Source organism: Hyperolius riggenbachi, chromosome 3 (genome assembly GCF_040937935.1).
Source record: "Hyperolius riggenbachi isolate aHypRig1 chromosome 3, aHypRig1.pri, whole genome shotgun sequence".
Lineage (NCBI taxonomy): Eukaryota > Metazoa > Chordata > Amphibia > Anura > Hyperoliidae > Hyperolius > Hyperolius riggenbachi.
In genome coordinates this window covers 135,863,928-135,883,987 of record NC_090648.1, presented here as the reverse complement: position 1 = coordinate 135,883,987, position 20,060 = coordinate 135,863,928, and the positions used below count along the sequence as shown (strand labels likewise).

At 42.1% G+C, this 20,060-nt stretch overlaps 1 protein-coding gene across 1 annotated transcript in view; it reads right to left on the bottom strand.

The window, feature by feature from the left end:
• The window catches only part of ERLIN2 (ER lipid raft associated 2), a 48,792-nt gene extending 45,990 nt beyond the window's left edge, over positions 1 to 2,802 (bottom strand). Inside the window, exon 1 of the mRNA XM_068274959.1 lies at positions 2,677 to 2,802. The gene's annotated coding sequence lies outside the window, so the exon portion shown is untranslated. The remainder of the gene's footprint in view (positions 1 to 2,676) is intronic.
• Positions 2,803 to 20,060: the final 17,258 nt, after the last annotated feature.

Genomic DNA, 20,060 nt, shown 5'->3' with positions numbered 1-20,060 from the left:
ATGTGCATGCTGGACATGTGTACGAGCCTTAGGCCACATTCACATCATGAAACGCAGATGGCCGTGCGTTCGTAACGCAACACGTACGAACAAACATCAGCATTTCTATGCGTTGTGCGGCTGATCCCATTCACTGAAAGTGAATGGATCAGCCACGCTTTTTTTTGTAAAAAAATGCGTGCAGCATGTGTTCCCGGACCGCACTGGTCCGGAACGCATGCAGTGTGAACATCAGACAGTGCAGTCTATGCACTGTCTGATGTCGGCCTCCTGTACGCGTTGTCGAAATCCGGACAGCAACGCGTGCAGTGTGAACAGGGCCTTAAGGAGAGTCCTGCCTCACCAAGCTGTTCCCATTGGTCGACTCTTACTATCTCTAATCAGAGGTGGGCTGTTGCACACCAAGAGCGCTTTCAAATCGTCAGTGGTTTGAAAATCGATTGGCTACTGTAACCTTATGAGGATGTCTTCACAGCAGCGTTGTGATTTTTTTAAAATCAAAAAGGCACTGCGTGTAGCATGAATAAATGAATGTGCAAAAATGCCCATTCATTCAAAAATCGCTTTGCAAAACACTTTACAAAATTGCAATCCCTAAGCGCTAGCCATTGCAATTGCGATTTTGGTGTGCACTAGCCCTGATTCTGCATAAGGGCTCAAACCCACTAGCAGCCCTTTCTAAGCGCTAGCGATTTGAAATACTCTTAGTAATGCAATGCTATGGGGGATTTGTATAAAATCCCATCCCTCTAAAGGGATCACACCCATAGCAGTACATTAGCAAGAGCTTTTCAAATCTTAAAGCGCTCAGAAAAACACTCCTAGTGGGTTTCAGGCCTAACACAGTTTAATGCATACACCCCTATGTGTGGAAATTTGTGTATCTTGGCGAGACTGTACCCTTCACTGACAGCCACTGCAGAGTTGCATCAATTATGATGCAGGCTTGCTTTAACAAAATAAGGTGTTGTGTCTCCACAGTGCTTAGGTGTTATCTTGGCAGAAATAAGTGGGCTTAAATGATCGTTTTCGATTAGTATCACAATTGAATACGATGACCATTTGCCTGGAAAATAGTTTCTTTAATGAACACCTTAAAGTGAACCTAAAGTCAGGGGAAAAAATTAGATTTACTCACCCGGGGCTTTCCTCAGCCCCCTGCAGCCGATCAGTGCCCTCGCAGCTCCGCTCCGATGGTCCAGGACCCGCCGGCGAACACGTCCGGTTTGGCCGTCACCGGCCGACAGGCATGGGAACGCGAGTGATTCTTCGCGTTTCCAGCCTGTATATCGCCCCCTATGCTGCTATTGCGGCCTCCCGGCGGGTCCTGGATGATCGGAGCGGAGCTGCGAGGGCACCGATCGGCTGCAGGGGGCTGAGGGAAGCCCCGGGTGAGTAAATCTCATTTTTTCCCCTGACTTTAGGTTCACTTTAAAAAGGAACATTAACCCAAGATTCACCCCAGTCAGTAGCAGATACCCCCTTTCCTACAGGAAATGTCTACCTTTTTTTCGAATACATAAGGTCTGTCTAATATTGTGGTGAAACCCCTCCCACTGTGTGATGTCATGACCATGGTCCTGACAGTTTTCTGTCTGTGAACCCCACTGCATTGTAGGAAATAACAGATTCTTCCAACTGCCAAGCAAGCATTATCTCTCTGTAAACAGAACTCTCTAAACAAACATTCTGCACAGATTTCCTGGCAGAACTAAAGCGGTCACCACCAGTGATACATTTCACAATGTAAATCAGGGTGAGGAAAGATTTTACAATGAGCAAACACTTATTGAATAATCTATAAAATAATAGGTACTTTTCCGTTAGCCGGGTGCAAGTGTAATAGGGCAAAGTAATGTGTTCCATGAGCAGCCGGCTTCGGCTCTGCCTCCTCTCCTCCCCCTGCCTCTCTCCTATAGAACACTGGCAGCGGGGGGACACGCGTGTCCCCGAGAGTCGTTTGTCGCAAGAAACAAGGAGAGCGGGGAGGCTGCAGACATTGCTTCTGCCAGTACCCGCTCTGAAAGAGACACCGGCAGGATTGCCTGCAGCAACAAACGACTCTAGGTGTGTCCCCCGGCTGCCAGTGTTCTATAGGTGAGAGGCAGGGGGAGGAGAGGAGGCAGAGCCGAAGCCGGCGGCTTTATCTGTTATACTGCCCTATTAAAGTTACGGGCAGCTAACGGGCTCACAGAACACATTACTTTGCCCTATTACACTTGCGCCCGGCTAACGGAAAAGAACCAAATAATATTGTAAAAAAAAATAAGCATTTTTATGCATTGTTATTTTCACTACAGTTCCTCTTTAAGTATGATTTGACAGATGAAAAGCTGCCAAGATAACCCCTATTTCGAATACACTATCAAACACTATACTTTGTAACGAATTAGGTACAGATAATTGCAGCCAAAGGCATGCTGGGACCTGAAACTTCACAGCACCTGCAAAGTTACTATGTATAAAAGGAAGACTAAATATGAATACAATTAAAAAAACATATACACACACAGAAGGACCTTAATGCGAATGATGCTTCCTGTACAGCCTGCATATATGTATATACTATGGCAGCAACAGCTGCATGACTTATTTATCTCATTCACACACATAACTAGGGGGCATTTCCCCCACAATAGAGTCCAGCAGCCCCGGGCCAGCCAGGCTTCCCCTCACCTGCTGCACCGCTCCCCTCTCGGACTCTGCTAATCTGTTTGATCCTAATCTTCTTTCTCTTCTTCCACCTGCATCTGCCGCTTCCTGGTGTCGCTTCTATGGACGTCATCATTCCAGGCGACGCAGGCCGCAGACATCTTGGTGATGGGCGATCCTGGCAAGCTGGCTGCAGTCTGCTCAGTCACCAGTAGGTGGCGCAATGCACCATATGATAGGGCTCAGTGAAGACAGCAGTCGGATATGAAAGCTGGAAGGCGATGCTATGAAAACGTGGGGTCTGCATTTATTTTGTCAGAATATAGTATATATTTCCTATTTCCCAACCCACGCAGTGGGGAAGGCTGTGGAAGTAAATTCCTGCACCTCTTTCTGCTTTAATTGCCCTGTGTAAATCTGATGTACAGAGCTGCATAAATACATGTGGCGTAGCTAAGGAACCGTGGGCCCCGATGCAAGTTTTACATGGGGCCCCCCAAGCACTCTATACTGTACATAGCAATTGATATGGCGCACCAAAACTTGCCAATGGCAATTACAGTGTCAGAGATGCAAGAAGGGGATGGGGAAACCGTGTATTAATGATTAATAGTATTAAAAGCATCTATAGAAGTGATTATTACCAGCACAGGACCAATAGAAAGCTAATACTGTGATAGAGGGTGGACCCTTTGGGGCCCGTCTGGCCCAAGGGCCCCGATGCGGTCGCTACCTTTGCACACCCTATTGCTAGGCCACTGTGTATTGCATGTACTTAGGTGTGATTTACAATACTCTGATGTAGCACAAATTACTGGGGACCCTGCAAAACTGACAGTATGCCAGTGTTTTCACACTTTTATATATATATAGTGGCAACATCTTCTGTAGCGCTGTACATAGTACACAGAAAATATTGGTGACCATAGATACACCAGAAGTTCAAAACACATGACATCCAGCAACAAGTACAAATATATACATAGTAGATACTTGGTTTGAGATACCACTAAGAATAGATTGATACACATATGATAAATTACAGCAAAAAAAGGAACAATAGGAGGACGCCCCTGCCCTTGCGTGTTTACAATCTCAGATTGCTGTGTTTATAATTACTACTTTCATTTTATACCACTTTTTAGTAGTTGCCACTCTTGTTATTTAAGGCAGAAAGTTTTGGTGATGATTTCCATATTTATAAATCACCAAATATTGTTGCCATTTTTAGAATGGAGAATGCAGTAGGCTAAAGTAGAGAACAGAGGTGTTTGTTGTAAACAGCCTGCTCTGCAATTTTCTGTGGATCACTACTTTACGAAGTAGTTCTCACTATGCCTATGGAGAGGAAGATAATGGCTAACATACCACTACTTTTTCTTCTGTGGAGAAGTAATGCTGTATTCACACTGTGTGCATTGCACCTGTTATAATGTGTGTGAACTGGAATAGATACTGTGCGTGTTATACCATACAAGTTAATTCAAAGCCTGCATACAGTGAGACAGGCCCAGTGCACACCAAAACCGCTAGCAGATCTGCAAAACGCTAGCAGTTTTGGAAGCAGATTTCAGAGTGATTCTAGGCATGTTTAGAGCGGATTTCTAAACATGCCTAGCGGTTTTGGCTGCGTTTTTGTGTAGCAGATTACACAAATAGTTACAGTAAAAGCTGTTACTGAACAGCTTCTGTAACAAAAACGCCTGGCAAACTGCTCTGAAGTAGCGTTTTTCAGAATGGTTTGCGTTTTTCCTATCCTTTACATTGAGGCAGAAACGCTTCTGCAAACCGCAAACGTGCAGCAGGAGGCACGTTTGCGGTTTGCTACAATCCTCAAACCGCCGGTGTGCACCATCTCATTGAGATACATTAACCGAGCGGTTTGACAGGCGGATGCGGCCGGCGAATCGCATAAAAAACCGCTCGGTGTGCACTGGGCCTTAGAATAACATGATCCATTAAAATGCAGAGATGTGGACAGGTCCATAGAGTTGCATGGGCAGTGAGATGACAGGCAGCATTATGTTACAATGGAACGAGTTCCGTGTGAATGCACCTACCAGTCACACACAGCTATACCATTTACAGAGGAATTTAAATCAGGGAGTGAACTTCATCCCAACAAGTAGCTGATGCCCCCTTTCCCATGAGAAATCTTTACCTTTTCTTGAATAGATAATCATGGAGGTCTATATGGCTGATATTGTGGAGAAACTCCTCCAACAGTGTGATGTCATGACCATGGTCCTGACAGTTTGCTGTCTGTGAACCTTATTGCATTGTGGGAATAAGCAATATCTCTCACTGTGCATAGAATGCTCAGTAACAAACATTCTGTACAGATCACCTGGTAGGATTAAATATGTCACCACCAGTGATACATTTCAGAATGTAAATCAGGGAGAGGAAAGATTTTACAATGGACAAACACTGACTAAATAATCTAGAAATTAATATTGTAAACAATAAGCAACTTTATTCATGTTATTTTCACTACAGTTCCTCTTTAAGCAAGTGGAGCCGCACATCTCCATTTTATTGTATTTCCGGTATGGTCACCACATCTTTATAGCTAGGCCCCAAAGTGTAAAGTTTCCCCAGCTTCAGTGTGATATAACCCAGGCAATGGCTGCACACATCTCCAGCAAATAGCAAGTAGAGCTGTACACAACCATGTATTTCGTATAGCAGATCTGCAGCGTCTAATTATCTTAATAATAAAATGAACTCTAGCAGTTGTTTATTATCAAACAAATAGTGTGCTGTTTTTAGCTGGTGTATGATATAGGACTGAGCCAGCATCCCCTTTTATCTTATCTACATATTTTAAGCCATTATTTTGTGGTTATAAAGTGATTTAAAAGCAATCAAATGTATTTTTTTTCTGTAAATGTATCAGATAACGGCTGCATTTAATAGTTAATACTAGAAACACATTTTTCCTATTAAAGCATCAGCATTTCTTTCATCAGGCCAACGGCCACGTTTGCCAGATCCTCATCTGCCATTTAATGTTTGCCCACACAGTCCAGATGACATGTTCCTAGCCTGCAGTAAACCTTCCCTCCCCCCCCCCCCAGCATCATGGTAGTTTATGACCACACCCCTTTGTGTGGTGCCAAGGTTATTGCTTTGTCTACATGTGCACATGTATGTGTGTGTACAAGGGATGCTCCAGGACACAAGAGCAGCAGGCACTGGATCATGAAGCACTGTGTACACATACACCATACAAACACATTGCATTTGTACTGAGGTTATACTGCATTTGCTGATTTCCAGTCCACTGCAACTACAGCACAACCATAGCTAGGCCAACTGTGTTTAGATGCAGCCAGGGCTCTGCCTCTGACACCAGAGACCTGGGTTCGAATCTTGGCTCTTCCCGTTCAATAAGCCAGCACCTATTCAGTAAGGAGTCCTTGGGCAAGACTCTCTAACACTGCTACTTCCTACTGAGCATGCCCTAGTGTCTTTTAAAAAGTGCTAAAGTAACACTGTGTAGGTGCAGTACGCTGCCGATGACACAGGTGATTTTGCACCTGCATGTGCATGCATAAAATTCAATCTCCAAGTATGTTAAGGTGCCTGAGAAATTCTCGTTAGTGATTGGGCAGGCTGGTAATCCATGCTTGGTTGATTTTGGTATGTATTGCAGCAGGCGTCTGTTCTGACTCACCTTGCCTTCTCCATAGAGCAGAACAGCACAGAGCCAAGTAGTGTGTTTCAGGGGCTGATCAAGACCAAGTTGCGCCTGGGGCAAGGTCAGGTTTTGGCGCCTAAAGGTCAGGTTTGGCGCCTAAACTGCCATTCATTTTGCCGCCTTTTTAAAAATTCAACAAACTGCGCCTGGGGCAAGATACCTGCTTGGCCCCCCCTAGATCCGTCCCTGGTGTGTTTATATTGGGAAAGGCCATCTGAAATGATCTGAGGTATAATAAGTGCAAGCTGGTCACCATTACAGTCTGGAGAAAAATGGTGCAAATAGAGAAAGGGTTACTATATATGTATTAAAACACTCCGACAAACCATAAAATGAGTACAAATCAGGGCATAGCTTTTCAGCTCATGAAAACTGGCATTTTTGATGTGGGGATAATAGTGAACGCAAAAGATTGTACATAAGCAATTTCTGTTTGCCTACATACATTTAGCAGTGTAACCTTTACCTAATCTGATATGTGGCCTTTCTTTTACAACACCTGACAAGCATACCGTTGATTTGAGACACCCCCCTCCCTAAAGTAAAAACAAATGCTTGCGCTCTCATTTATAAGATGGCAAAATCAATTAACCCTTTGCACACTCTCATGCAAACAGTTACTACAGACCCCACAGCTGAGTTCAAAGCAGATGTCTTAGTTTGAAAAAATGCATTATATTGTATAGTCACATACTTCATGCAGAGGTTTCCCTATATTTGTATTTGTCCTTACTTTGGCCCTATGACATGCAAAATGCAACATTCAAGCATACAGTGCACTAACCTATCAACAGATTAGGAACACATATCCATGTTATGCATCATGTTATAAGACCAGAGTTAGGGAACATACAAACACAGGGAAGTCTCGGTATTGCATATGTAACTACACAAAAAAATACTTTTTTTTATTTTTTTTTGCAAACTATGACCTCTCTAGGGATAGCAGTGGTTCCAGAATGGTTGGCCTGCAGTGAGTATTTGCATGAGAGTATGCAAAGGGTTAATTGTTTTTGCTGTTTAATTAGTGAACATGTGAAGAAGTTTAACCACAGAAGCCTCATTTCACATAAAAAGGTAAAATTTGAACACTCTGATTACTAAGCTGTAAGTTTAGATCTGTGCATGGTAAAGGGCATAAAGGTGCCCATTAACAGTACAATTGTTAGTGTTTGTATTTTCAATCACATTACTCAAATTTTGTTTTATAAAAAAGGAGAATCTGGTGGGCCTAATCGATCCTAAATGATCACATTACTGATAGTTTCCTTAAAGTTGTGTGGTTGATCAGCATGGCGCTTTTTTCATAGATACAATCGTAACTGGTTTAGATACGATCACAAGTGGGATTCTTAATGTCGTGGGTCAATCAAATAGGATCTTTTCTTTAGATCTGAAAGATCTTATTGAAAACTCCCTAAAAATTGCACCATTAATGGGCCCCTTTAAAGAGGAGCTGTCAGCCATACTATCCCAGAAAACACAAGACATATAAGTAGATAAATACTTGCTCTACTTACATAACAGATGTATTGCACTGTCCACATTTTGATTTTAGTTATTTTTCTACAGTAAAAAAAGAGAAAATCCTTCTTAGCATTTCCCATTTTAAGTGTGGCTATTTTGAAGCCAATCCTGATGTAATTTACTCTCTATCTCTCCTCTCCATGATTTGCTCGCCCTTCACTATAGAAAGTGCATTGTCTCAGCATGAGAAATATTGGCCAATCAGAGAGGAACAGAGGTGTGGGAGGGGAAAACAGGAGGGAAAGAGGCTTCAGCCAATCAGGCTGCATTAGTTAGGTCTGAGGGGAAGCAGAGAAGCAAAAAAGGACAACCCAGCATGCCGTGCAACTTCCTTTTTGTGTACCAACTTTTGTGTGTACAAAATAGGAGTCAGGTAAACTGGTGATCATTTATCAACAAGAACAGTAATAGTGATTTTAACTTTTGGATTGCCTGGTTAGCATCCTTACTACTTGTTTACCAGATAAAAATATAGAATTGATTTTTGATTTTATGTCTGACAGCTCCACTTTAAAGATACATAAAGCCACGTAAAAAGATAACCTGTAGCCACCTAAAAAATGTTACATGCTCACCTAAGAAGAAGGAAGGCTCTGGATCCTACAGAGTCTTCTTGATCCTCTCTTCATCTCCTCGTTCCATCTCTGGGCCCCCATTCAAATTTCCTGCATCTTCAGGTCTCCTTGGAAGTCTTGGAAGTACTTGGACCTCCATACTGAGCAGTGTGAGTCCGGGTTTGCACGTGTGCAGTACGGAGCCGCTCATCTCCAGAAGTATTTAGAGATCTGAGTACTTCCGAAGCCTTCCAAGGAGATCTGTAGGCTTTGTCAACATTAATTTTGGATTGCTGCAATGATGGCCTGTTGGTGGAACAAGGGGGCACAGACACAGAGAAGACCAGGAAGGCACTAAGGGCTTTAGAGCCTTTCACCTTCTTAGGTGAATATGTAACTTTTTTGTTTTAGGTGGCTCTAGGTGCGTACATCAAAAAAGGGCGTCGGGAAAAAGGGCGCGTGGTGTAAACGATAAACAGTATTATCGTTTATAGAAATATTGTGCAGAATTTCGTTTACAAATAGTGTTTTAAGAATTTATAAATCACTAAATAATGTGTATGAGATCGGCAATTCGTAAAACGTTAATCTTCCCTGTTTGTAAAGTGAAACTTATATTTACGTTTATTAAAAACCCTCCCTGTACCTATCCCTAACCCCTAGACCCCCTGTTGGTGCCTAAACCTAAGACCCCCCAGTTGGTGCCTAAACCTAAGACCCCCCTGTTGGTGCCTAAACCTAAGACCCCCCAGTTGGTGCCTAAACCTAAGACCCCCCTGTTGGTGCCTAAACCTAAGACCCCCCAGTTGGTGCCTAAACCTAAGACCCCCCTGTTGGTGCCTAAACCTAAGACCCCCCAGTTGGTGCCTAAACCTAAGACCCCCCTGTTGGTGCCTAAACCTAAGACCCCCCAGTTGGTGCCTAAACCTAAGACCCCCCAGTTGGTGCCTAAACCTAAGACCCCCCAGTTGGTGCCTAAACCTAAGACCCCCCTGTTGGTGCCTAAACCTAAGACCCCCCTGTTGGTGCCTAAACCTAAGACCCCCCTGTTGGTGCCTAAACCTAAGACCCCCCTGGTGGTGCCTAAACCTAAGACCCCCCAGTTGGTGCCTAAACCTAAGACCCCCCTGGTGGTGCCTAAACCCAAGACCCCCTATGGATAATAAATAACATTAAATAACATTAATAAATAAAAAATGTTAAATAATTTTTTTATGTGGAAAATAATGTTTTAGAAATGTTTTAGAAATAGTGATTTAGTATCTTTATAAACGTTATTCGTCACGGGCTCATTTTGTAAATTTAAATCATCACAAACATAGTTATAAAACCTTAAAAATCTCCGGGCGCCGTTTGTAAAACGTTAATAATCTCCGGAGCCCTTTTTTCCCTGTTCGGCGCCCATTAAACGATATTTATAATAGGAGTGAATGGGGCGCCCTTTTTGTCCACTTGTCTCATGCGCCCAAATCTACTGCTTCCGCTCTAGGTATCCTTTAAAAGTTGTGTTTATTGTAAGGAAGACAACTGGTATTAAAGTCCTTAGCTTTGACACAATTAGAAGCCAGCACTGAACCTTCCAATGCCATAGTGGACACAGCCAACATAACACTGACTGCTGTGTCATTTCACTGCCTGATGATTGAGTGATGAGGTGTGGGTTCATTGAGGTGCCAGGCCAGTTTTGGGATACCCATCGCTGAATACTCATCCATCACTGAAAGTCTGCAGGCATCAGATCAACCTGTCTCAAACACAGCCATACATTTTAAACAATGTTGGCAGCCATGCCATTTATGTCGAAATAAGAGAGTGATCACACAGCTTTACTGGATTCTCACCAAATGGCTTTCAGCTTGTTTACAAAAGGATGAACCTGACAGAATTATGACTCCTTATTATTCATCACGCTTTATTAAATGCTCCAACTTCATTGCCTTCTTCCTCGCTGTCTCTGATTTCCCGGTAATTGTGTATTTCACAGTACAGCGTTTCACTTGTTCTGTATTAAGTTACTTTTAAAAGTAATTATCCAGCCATAGGCATCAGTTATCATCAGCTGTAAAGTTAGCAAGGTTCAGTTTCAGCATTTCATTGGCTGAGGAGGCTTTGTCATGAGGCAAAACACTGGGGTGAATGGGCTCTCATTTTCAAATCACAGGTTTTCTTACCAGTTTTGGTTGTAGTGACTCAGGGATAAGTTTCAGTCTCTTTAGTATGTGACATACAGTAGAATAGAAGCTCCCAACCTTAGGTGATAAGCGGTGATTATCCGGCCAGCCAGTGACCAGCATCCAACAGGTACACCACTCCTGTTAATCCAATAGGCAAGACAAGCAACAGGACACTCAGAGGGCTGTATGCAGCAACGAGCTGTATTGCAGTAAATGGATACACACACTCAGGGCCCGTTTCGCATGGGCAATACAAGTGGATGGGACTGTTTCCGCTTGTCAGGATTTCTGAGCGTTTTTCTGTGCAGTAAAAATCTGCACGGCAGAGCCATCAGAATTCGCATACCACATACTGCTATGCGAATCGCATACAATGTATTTAATAGGAAATTTGCATGCGGTTTTGGTATGCAAATTTTCATGCGAATTCGCATACGATTTTGCATAGAAACAATGGAAAAGCACACAGGCACTGCAATAGTTAAATTCGCATGCATAGTCATCCATGCGAAATCGTATGCGAATTCGCATGAACATTCGCATACAGCCGCATGTGAAATTCGCATCCGCATGCACATTTTTTCTGGCGCGATTCCCACCGCACAAGTGGAAACGGGCCCTAAATGGTTCAGGCGGAGCCCTTCCTCAGATTGGACCTGAGGAAGAGCTCTGCCCGTAACATGTAGCGTTTATCCATTCACTCCAGTACAGCTTGTTACTGCATACAGCCCTCTGAGTGCCGTGTCCTTTTGTTCGTTTTGCGAGTATATGACATGAGTCTGAGGCCCATATGCAATTCACTTTTCCCCTGAGTTTTCTCCTAGGAGATAATTTTTCATCTTCGATTTAAAATAACTTTCCAGCACTTTTCAATTTAAAAAGTACCAAAAAGTTGGTAAAAAAGTACTATCAAATTTATTTTCAGTATGTTCTTGCTTTCTGGTGCCTTAAAAGGCATTTTATTGACAAGTTTAAAATATCACCTAGGAGAAAACTCAGGTGAAAAAGTGAATTGCATATGGGCCTGTGTGTCTGTATCTCGTGAATTTGTTTGGTTTTGTTAAAAATAATGATCCTTTACAATGGACATGACTTGGCAGTAAGAAAATGAAGGAAGTAGTTTATAAAACAAAGTGCCCTAAGCTAAGTCCTGTAAAGTCCTGCATGACTGGTAACGGTGTATGCCTTGATTTTATTTATCTGGCACAGTACATATCTTTGGGCATTATACATGTGGCACATCTCTAGGCATTATATATCTATCACATGTTTCTGGGCATTATATATTTGGCATGTGTCTCTGGGCATTGAATACCTGGCACATACCTTTGGGTATTAGATATCTGGCATGTGTTTATGAGCTTTATATGTCTGGCACATCTCTAAGCATTATTTATCTAGTACATGTTTCTGAGCACTATGTATCTGGCACATGACTTTGGACTGCTGGACATTACATATCTGGCGCATATTTTTGGTCTGTTGAGAATTACATATTTGCACATAAAGCTCGAGTATGATTCCACTATACAGTATTATTAAATATTAAACTTTCTTAGGAGTGTTCCTCTCTTGTTTAGCTGTATTCCACATCTATATATTAGGGAGAGCTCTGGCTATGAGATGTAAATATTCACATGTAGCTTCAGTACTTCCACAGAACTCTTTCTAGAGCTGGGAATACAACACATGACAGAAGGCATTATTGTTATTGTTATTTTTACTTTTGCCATGTCCGACGGAAACCAATTGGCTAGTTGTTATTAATGTTTGATTAAATAGATTTGATGCCTATATTGAATATAAGTTCCACCTTGCTTAAAAATTGCATACTATATACTCACTTTTAAACCTCTTTCTCACAACACAAATGTGGGTACATTTTTGGGTACAAACACATTTGGCTTAGTAGACCATTGTAGCATTTTTATTTTGTTTTGCATTTTTGCTTGAACTGCAGTTTTCAGTTAAAGTTGGTTGCAAAAACGTGGGTCGTTACCTATTATTGAAAGAATTTAGAAATACAATCTTGGACACATATGCAACCAAACACACTCTTCGGCAGTTTTCTGTTTTACTGAAGGCTGATGCACTATCCACATCGAATGGCTGGAACCCACTAGAGCGTTTTTTTGAGTGTTTAGGGATCACTTTCAATCGCTAACGATTTCCCTAAACGCTCTGCCAATGTAAATGGATGGGACAGATTCCACTAGAGGGATTGAGATTAGGCAAATCGCAATCGCAGGACATGCAGCATTTTGGGAGCGTTTCAATGCTAATGTATAGGAGCAGGGAAATCGTTCCCAAAATCGCTTGCAAAGTGCTACCCCAAATCACTACCGATTGTGATAGCTCTTTGCGCTATGTACAGGGCCGGATTTGTACTTTTTACCGTCCAAAGCCACTATCACGAGCCACCCCCTGATAAACAGCTAGCGCCCTACCACACACACACATTTTTATTGATCCTAGTAATCAATGTATTTAAAGATGCTTATTAACGATGCAATTTTACTGATTGATCAACCTTCTGATTGATTGGACTGAACAGTGTTGATGGCGCCAATTGACTACAAACGACCCACTGTCAATTATTTTATAGGTCTGTTTTGTGGATCGATTATATCTGAAATGATCGGAATGATTAATAATTTTTATTCCATTTATGGGCCAAATCAATACTTTCCGCTCTGATAGGTTGAAGATGGTGGAGGGCGGAGTTGGACTCGTGATGAGTGACAACTCAGGTTACAGACAATAAGCTGCCCATGTTTGCTGCTCCTTCCCTCCCTGAGTTCCAGACACTTGCCCACCTGCTGCAGTTCACATGTTGGCAGGTTGACTGCATGAGTGTGCCAGCCTGCAGACCGCCCCTGGCTTCCGGGTGCCCTAGGCCATGGTCTATGTGGCCTTGCCTGAAATTCGGCCATGCCTATGTAGTGGGTCCCAGGCCTAACACATAGTAACATGAAGCTTCTCTTCATCTTTTTTTAAATTCATTTCAGCTTTCATTCTGCTGTACAGTAGGAATAGATCATTTATATACCGTAACTACCTCCCATATGAATACAGCGCTGATATAAATGACAGCACTTAACAGAGTACATTGCTTGTGTTTGTCTTCAGGCATGGCAATAATGAGCATACTCTGGTAGGTGCAGTGGAGAAAGCTGTTTGAGTTTTTTAAAGCCCCATTCCATTTACAACTACCTCCAGTTCCCCCTCCCTCCACAAATGTAAATGGCATTTGACATAAGTTAAACACAGCAAAGAAATGAACAGCGCTACTTAAAAACAGATGAGTGCTTACCTGCAAAAAAGTGCACACCCCACTCATGGGATTCAAATACACAATGAGCACACACATGACCTGTCTACCACTTGGAGGATGTTAGTTTCACTAACAATTTGCAATTGTTAGGTACTTGTCCCTCCCACTGTCGTAGAAGTCTTTCCTCCATGGGAGGGGACCTAACACTAACTAAACCTACCTGTGCATATGCATAGCCTGGGCGCGCTACCAGTAAAATTAAGAATTGCGCAGAAAAAGTGGGATCAGCGCATCACCAGGCCGCCCCTGAATGGCCTCAGCTCAGAGATGCGCTGAGCCCCCCCAGGAACTACGAACGCACCTTGAACCAAACAGAGGCTCTGCATATACACCAAAGAAACACTAACAAGTGGGAGCAGCTGACCAGAATTAAATCAAACACAGCAAAGAAATGAACAGCGCTACTTAAAAACAGATGAGTGCTTACCTGCAAAAAAGTGCACACCCCACTCATGGGATTCAAATACACAATGAGCACACACATGACCTGTCTACCACTTGGAGGATGTTAGTTTCACTAACAATTTGCAATTGTTAGGTACTTGTCCCTCCCACTGTCGTAGAAGTCTTTCCTCCATGGGAGGGGACCTAACACTAACTAAACCTACCTGTGCATATGCATAGCCTGGGCGCGCTACCAGTAAAATTAAGAATTGCGCAGAAAAAGTGGGATCAGCGCATCACCAGGCCGCCCCTGAATGGCCTCAGCTCAGAGATGCGCTGAGCCCCCCCAGGAACTACGAACGCACCTTGAACCAAACAGAGGCTCTGCATATACACCAAAGAAACACTAACAAGTGGGAGCAGCTGACCAGAATTAAATCAAACACAGCAAAGAAATGAACAGCGCTACTTAAAAACAGATGAGTGCTTACCTGCAAAAAAGTGCACACCCCACTCATGGGATTCAAATACACAATGAGCACACACATGACCTGTCTACCACTTGGAGGATGTTAGTTTCACTAACAATTTGCAATTGTTAGGTACTTGTCCCTCCCACTGTCGTAGAAGTCTTTCCTCCATGGGAGGGGACCTAACACTAACTAAACCTACCTGTGCATATGCATAGCCTGGGCGCGCTACCAGTAAAATTAAGAATTGCGCAGAAAAAGTGGGATCAGCGCATCACCAGGCCGCCCCTGAATGGCCTCAGCTCAGAGATGCGCTGAGCCCCCCCAGGAACTACGAACGCACCTTGAACCAAACAGAGGCTCTGCATATACACCAAAGAAACACTAACAAGTGGGAGCAGCTGACCAGAATTAAATCAAACACAGCAAAGAAATGAACAGCGCTACTTAAAAACAGATGAGTGCTTACCTGCAAAAAAGTGCACACCCCACTCATGGGATTCAAATACACAATGAGCACACACATGACCTGTCTACCACTTGGAGGATGTTAGTTTCACTAACAATTTGCAATTGTTAGGTACTTGTCCCTCCCACTGTCGTAGAAGTCTTTCCTCCATGGGAGGGGACCTAACACTAACTAAACCTACCTGTGCATATGCATAGCCTGGGCGCGCTACCAGTAAAATTAAGAATTGCGCAGAAAAAGTGGGATCAGCGCATCACCAGGCCGCCCCTGAATGGCCTCAGCTCAGAGATGCGCTGAGCCCCCCCAGGAACTACGAACGCACCTTGAACCAAACAGAGGCTCTGCATATACACCAAAGAAACACTAACAAGTGGGAGCAGCTGACCAGAATTAAATCAAACACAGCAAAGAAATGAACAGCGCTACTTAAAAACAGATGAGTGCTTACCTGCAAAAAAGTGCACACCCCACTCATGGGATTCAAATACACAATGAGCACACACATGACCTGTCTACCACTTGGAGGATGTTAGTTTCACTAACAATTTGCAATTGTTAGGTACTTGTCCCTCCCACTGTCGTAGAAGTCTTTCCTCCATGGGAGGGGACCTAACACTAACTAAACCTACCTGTGCATATGCATAGCCTGGGCGCGCTACCAGTAAAATTAAGAATTGCGCAGAAAAAGTGGGATCAGCGCATCACCAGGCCGCCCCTGAATGGCCTCAGCTCAGAGATGCGCTGAGCCCCCCCAGGAACTACGAACGCACCTTGAACCAAACAGAGGCTCTGCATATACACCAAAGAAACACTAACAAGTGGGAGCAGCTGACCAGAATTAAATCAAACACAGCAAAGAAATGAACAGCGCTACTTAAAAACAGATGAGTGCTTACCTGCAAAAAAGTGCACACCCCACTCATGGGATTCAAATACACAATGGGTATCATTCATGAAGATGCATGCGGAAACTGAAATGTGTGCGTGAAAACTCCGCTAGCGGTATATTTTCGTTTTCGTGGGAATTCATTAAATTTTTCCGCCTGACGGAGTGAGTGCGGAGGAATGCGGTGTTCAAGGGATAAGTGGGTGATAATTAGTCGGTGAAATGGCGGTGTTTGGCGCTCAGAGCGTTATTTGGCGGTGTTTTCCCGCCTACTTATCTGGCAACAAGGGTGGTTTATGGGTAATATTGGGTGTGTCTTCAGTGACGTATGTCCTTTTTCCCGCCACAGTATACCGGATGTTCGTCAGGCGAGGTGCGAGTGTTCCAGCAAGCGAGGGTTTTTGTGGATCCGCCTGTGTGCCAAGTGCAAAAAGTGATCGCCTTGCGGGAAGTGACGTGCAATTTGGCGTACACCGTGTGCAGACGTTGGCAGTTATATGTCGGTAAGGAGGAAGAAGGCTTGTATTATAAAATTGATGCATTCGTGTGTAAGTGTGACGTCGTTGTTGTGTTATGTGAATTGTGTTGTATGTAAGAATGCATATGGATGCCCCGCAGCAGGAATAATTGTTTGTGAAGGTATCGCGTACAGCAGCGGTATGAATAATTGGACAGTGTACAGTAAATTATTTTCAAAAGGTGGGATTTTTGCCCAGTTATGTTGTACTACTATCGTTGTAGCCCTGTGTATAGTGTCCCTTCTCTGGCTGCATGTGTGTCCTAACGGTCATTTCTCCTGTCCCTTCTCTGGCTGCATGTGTGTCCTAACGGTCATTTCTCCTGTCCCTTCTCTGGCTGCATGTGTGTCCTAACGGTCATTTCTCCTGTCCCTTCCCTGGCTGCATGTGTGTAAAGTAATATTGTTGTATGTCACATATATAATGACTTTTAGCAAAACTTGAAGTTGTTATGTGAAGTTGAAGTGACGTTCTGTACATTACTAGATAGTGGAGGTAAGAAGTGTGAACACAAACGGGAATGTAAGGAAACGTTTTTAATACATTTGAGGGACCAGGAACAGGAAGTTGTGTGTTGAGCAAGATGTGTAAAAGCGTAATCTTTGTTTTGTTGTAGTGTAAAGGTACAGCAATATAAAGAAATGTATCTTGTGTTTGTATTTTATTTTTGTAGGCTAAACTCAAGAAAAGGCATCACAATGGAAGAGTCCAGCAAAAAAGAAAGGAGCCTGGCATCATCACACAGTGTTCCAAGAAGGTAAAAACTAACTCAACACATAACATAACATGTGTTCCATGTACTGTGCCATGCTAAATAACATTTAGCGATGGCTATGTCCTGCCTATCCTGCTATAAATAGTCTTGCCTATTAAAAACAAACATACTTTATTAATCATAACTATGACCATTGCATGTATGTCATGTAGGTGACACATGTCCTTGTTTGTTTTTAAAAATAAATAGTTATATTACCAGAAATCTAATATAGTTATGTTCAGGCCACATACGGAACTGTATTATAGTGCAATATATGTATGGGTAGCAATATACATATTTTTCACAACGCTCTTGTCATGGCAACATGTTAAAATATTATTATGTACATAAACATGTTAATTATTGCCACATGTTTTGATGTCAAATATAGTGCAATTACATATTTTATGCAGATGACCTCACTAATGACCACATATTGACACAATTAAAGGTACATCCTGTATATAAATTACAAATATTCGCTAATTCCTCAACATACTTAAAAATGTAGCACATGACACATATATTACTTGCATCATATGTTGGTGTCACCTAGACTCCTTTTGTTTAATTAAGCCAATTAATATACCATGTTGTTATACTGCCTATCCAAGCGTGAATGCTGTATCCAAATGTACTGTGCAAAGTAAATGTTCAATGATGCAGTACTAATTGCATACTTATTACATAGTTGTTATGGCTACTTTGATAGAGCAAGTGCCATAAAATATATTGATGTGTATTTTATTTAGTCATGTATGTCCAATAATTAGAAAAGAGAAACGGTTATTGCCCTAATTTGTTATTTGTTAGATTATACCAAGGATATACTGGGATTCACACCAACATATGACATTCACATTGTTTGTGCATTGTACTGTTGAGGTTGTTGTACATGTTATTTTAGGCTCTGAATGTGTAATGTACCAACAAAACCATTTTCCCATATTGGTATGTGTCATTCTGACAGCTCTGTATGTTTACAGTGCAATCTAAGTATTTACACACAAGATTTCTAAGTGCATGCTGCTATTTTGACCTAAAGCTAACATTCTTTACTGTTTGAGTAATGTATTTTTGGTTTTTTACAGTTATGTGCAAAATCCACTCAATTGGATGCCACAAAACATACAAGTGGACATACAAAACCGAAGAATACTACAGTTTTGACAGATAAACATGTTGTTTTCAATCAAAACAGTCACACTAAAAAGCAAAAAGTTGTCGAGGTAATTAATGACAATCGTGCTTACAGTCTTTTAGAATGTTTACAAAATATATCCCATGAATGTATGCAGTCAGGTTATGTCTGAAATGTAATAACTGTAGGAATTCATTAAGGGCCATACATAACGACATGTCATATAGGTGGGTACTGTGTAATGTACCCTCCATTATGATGCTATTTATATGGTTGCACTTGCATGCTCATTATCTGCTGTTCTTAGCACAACTATACTGTTCAGGGCAAACTTACATGGATATTGCAAGTGGCATAATTAAATACACATTGCTATGTACAGTGCGTACTAAACTAATAACTATGCTGTGTGAGTATCTAGTTTCAAATGCAGCTAATACAAACACATGGAGGTGTGTAAGTGGCTGACTCACGGCCCAATTAGAAAGGAAGTGAGTACAGTGTCATTCATAATCAAAACATAAATGAAAAATTCTCTGTTTAGATTTGCTCTTTACATCTTGTATAGTAGGAATGTATTATGAGTGAGGGACACACTGTAGTCTTTTCCTGTCTGAGTCAGGAAGGAGTCAGCCAGACAGCCACTTACCTAGCTCCATGTTTAACTGTGTCATAACTAGTTACACAACATACTTATTTGTGTGGTAGCCACTGCACATATCCATGTTAATCTCATGATGTCACATGTCACTTCAGATATAATTTAACTGTATGTCCCTCCTTAACATTCTGGTTCATTTTAGCTTTACATATTAAGTTCTAAATAAGTATGTATTAACAAGTATTGTTAACATTTGTCACACAGGAAGACATCGAAGATCAGTGGATTGAATCTAGTGAGTTTGAGTGTAAAAAATATGGAGGCCTGAAAAAAGATAAAAAAAGGAAAAGAAAATTTCAACAAGATTGTAATGCAGAAGTTACTAAAACATCTAAGAAACTTCAAAAAGAGGCCACAAAATCAGCCCCAATACAGGAGAACCAATGTCACAGTGCTACAGATTCAACAAGTGACAGTGTTGAGGAATTGGAAAAGCCGTCCAATCCACCAAAAAAAGAGGTGCAAGAACGAAATACAAGATTTTCGTTTGCAGAAAACGTTGCACTCATTGAACATCTGGTGCCTTATTATGATAAGCTACAAGGTTATCTGCTGCCAACCACTGATGGCTTTTGGAAACATACAAAATGGATGGAGATTACAGATGCTGTGAACAGTGTGGGCTTTTATAACCGCAGTTACAAGTGTGTCAAAAAACGATTCCAGGACATCAAACGAGACGTAAAGAGGAAGATGTCTGATGAAGTAAAGGAAAAGTAAGGGAATAAGTGTACAATATTAATTATGTTCAGTATATGCATGCATGTACTCTCCTGTATGTGTCTATGATAGTATCAGGACACAATAAAGTCTGGATATGTGTGTGTAAA